This window comes from Camellia sinensis, chromosome 4 (genome assembly GCF_055761805.1).
Source record: "Camellia sinensis isolate YWXY chromosome 4, ASM5576180v1, whole genome shotgun sequence".
In the NCBI taxonomy this organism is placed as follows: Eukaryota; Viridiplantae; Streptophyta; class Magnoliopsida; order Ericales; family Theaceae; genus Camellia; species Camellia sinensis.
In genome coordinates, this window is record NC_138964.1 from 113093932 (window position 1) to 113097381 (window position 3450).

A 3450-nucleotide genomic window follows, 5' to 3' on the forward strand; every position below is an offset into this window, starting at 1 on the left:
TTGAAAAATGGTATTATTGGTTTGTCTATCATGTATCAACTCTTACATATTAGTAGACATCATGTCCATCCTAATAGTAAGAGTAGCAACTTGTTCTTCGAGTTCCTTAACTGTCATGTCGATGATGATGAATGGTAGAGTAGGAAAAGATGGAAGTTCAAAGATTGAATGCTTTGATACCAGATGATAGGGCCCTAGACCCTGAATTGATCCTTTGATTGGGAATTAACCACCAACAATCCTTTGAATTGGGGATTAGCTACCTAAACTCTTAATATTATTAAATTTCCTCCCAAAACCATTACAATTAGCATCCTTATATAAGAAAAATAAAATAACATAGACTTCCTAAATTGATTAGATAATAAATTGATCATATAGTAATTAAAAAGAAGTAGACTTCCAAATATATTTGGTTTTCTAGCAATGATGGATGGTGGTGGATCTGACAGACATGGAGTTAGCGTTGCTGAATCATCTCAGGCATCGTCTCCCTCACGATCATTTCTCTCACGATTTGTTCAGATCGGCAACAAATCAAAATAAGATGAGATAAGAGAGAGAATAAATAGAGGTTTGGATTTGAGAGTGTAAACATGAGGTTTTTCCACCGTATAGCCCATATATACATGGGTAGTTTAATCATTTCATAGGAACTTGTCCTTATGAGCAAAGAAAATTAGCACCTCAATTTGTGAAAGAAAAAAAAAATTAAACTTTTGGCTCGAACGCCCTTTTTTTTAAAAGTTTTTTTACTTTTTAAATACACTTAATACACTACAAGAAAAGGGGCTTTATAAACAGAAGCATTTGCGACAGTATCATTTACCGTCGCAAAAAGTGATTTTTTGCGACGACACCACTTGCCGTCTCCAATAAATGGGTTTTTAGCGACGGCACCCCTTCTTGTTACAAAAAAGCAACTTTTTGTGACCGTAACAATTGTCGTCACAAACAATGCGCATTTTTTGTGACGACAACCTATGCTGTCAAAAATTAAGCTATTTTTTGCGACGATAATAGGTGCCGTCTCAAAAAAAAAAAAAGCGAAAAAACAAGACTATTTTGATGAGACGGCATTAAAAGTATTAGCAACGGCAATTTGCCGTCACAAAAAACTGAAATTTTTACAAGTAGCATTTGATAACTTTTACGTTTTTCGTTTATATTTACAAAAATTTTATAAATTAGTTTTTGTTTATTTTTAGAAAAATATAAACTACAAACGCATTTGATTTGAACAAAATGTTTGAAAAATTTTAAAAGCATAAACTAACAAATATGTTTGTTCAGGCCTAAAATATTTATATTTATTTTTTATTATTTATGACAATGGGATCGTACACATTATAAATGGAAGAAAAAATTAATTAAAAAAATTAATTGGAAAAAAAATTACTTAAAAAAAAAATAACTGGAAAAAAAGTAATTGAAAAAAAATTATTTGAAAAAAAAAGTAATTGAAAAAAATTATTCGAAGAAAAAAAGTAATTGAAAAAAAAAATTATTTGAAAAAAAATTAATTAAAAAAAATTTGTTAGTCAAAATTTTAAATTTCTGTTTAAAAACCAACGTAAACTCATTTTTTGAGTTTACGTTTTTTCCTTAAATTTATAAACTGAGACAACCATTTATAAACCAAAAAATTTATCAAACAAATATTTATGATAGTTTTTTTAATTTTTGTAAATATAAACTGAAAATTAAAAACGAAATGGTTACCAAACAGGCCTGTAGTGTTTCACCCATTTTTTTCATCTTCTTGTCTCTCTATCTCACTCATCTCTCTTCTCTCTCTCTCTCTCTCTCTCTCTCTCTCTTTCTCTCTCTCTCTCTCTCACTTATCACTCTTTGTCTGTATGTCTGTGTCTTTGTCTCTCTCTCTCTCTCTCTCTCTCTCTCCCTCTCCCTCTCCCCCCTCTCTCTCTCTCCCCTATACTGTCCTTGCGTTGCTCACTCTCTCACTTTCTCCCTCCTCTCTTCCCGATTTACCGATCTCTCTCTCGATTTATCAATTTCTTTTTTTTTTGTCTCCTTCTCTCTTCTTTCAATCACTCATCTCTCATTTCTCTTAATCACTTGTCGAAAGAGAAAAAAGTCAAAAAATTAAATGGGCCTGCCTCTCTCTCTTTCTCTCACACACACACACACTTATCTCTCTTCTCTCTCTCTCTCTCTCTCACTCGTCACTCTTCTCATTAGCTCTCTCATCTCTCTCCGCTCTCTATCTCTCTTGCTCATCTTTCTTCTCTCTCTCTCTATCTCTCGCTCATCTTGTTTCTCTCTCTCTCTCTCTCTCTCTCTCTTTCTCTCACTCATCACTCTTCTCTCTGGCTTTCTCATTTCTCTTCGCTCTCTTGCTCATCTTTCTGCTCTCTCTCTCTATCTATCTCTCGCTCATGTCTCTCTCTATTTTTTTTTTCTCTCAATGTGTCTCTCTCTCTCTCATATCTCTTGTCTCTCAATCGTTCATTTCTCTCAATCACACTCATCTCTTTCTCTAAGCCCATTGTTGTTGAAAGAGGAAAAAGTCAAAAAATAAAATAGGTCTCTCTCTGTGTCTCTCGCTCATCTCTCTTCTCTCTCTCTCTCATACTCATCTCTCTTCTCTATCTCTCTCATACTCATCTCTCTTCTCTATCTCTCTCACCTCTCTCCTCTCTCCTCTCTCTGTCTCTCTTGCTTATCCCTCTTCTCTCTTTTTTTATGTCTCTCTCTCTATATCTCTGTCGTTCGTCTCTTTTCTTTCTTTGATCATCTCTTGTTTTTCATTGCGCAACAAACTGGACACGAAGGTTTTTAGCAAAAAAATGAGTTTTTTTTTTGTTGGTGACGACAACCTTCCCCCGTTGCAAATATAGGTTAACGGTAACGGCCATGGATTCATTTGGTAACCATTTCGTTTTCAGTTTAGATTTACAAAAATTTACAAAACTATCATAAAAACTCATTTGATAATTTTTTTGGTTTATAAATGATTGTCTCAGTTTATAAATTTGAGGAAAAATTATAAACTCAAAAAATGAGTTTACATTGGTTTTTAAATAGAAATTTAAAAATTTGACTAACAAATTTTTTTTAATTAATTTTTTTTTCAAATAATTTTTTTTCAATTAAATTTTTTTCCAATCAATTTTTTATTCGATTAATTTTTTTCTAATCAATTTTTTTTTTCAATTAATTTTTTTTTCCAATTATAATGTGTATGATCCCATGGTCATAAATAATAAAAAAATAAATATAAATATTTTAAGTCGGGACAAATATATTTTTTAATTTATGTTTTTAAACATTTTGTTCAAACTAAATGCATTTGTAGTTTATGTTTTTCTAAAAATAAACAAAAATCAATTTATAAATTTTTTGTAAACATAAACTAAAAACGTAAACGTTACCAAACGCTACCTTAAATTTTCATCTGTAACGGTTGCACTTGACATGCAAAAAAAA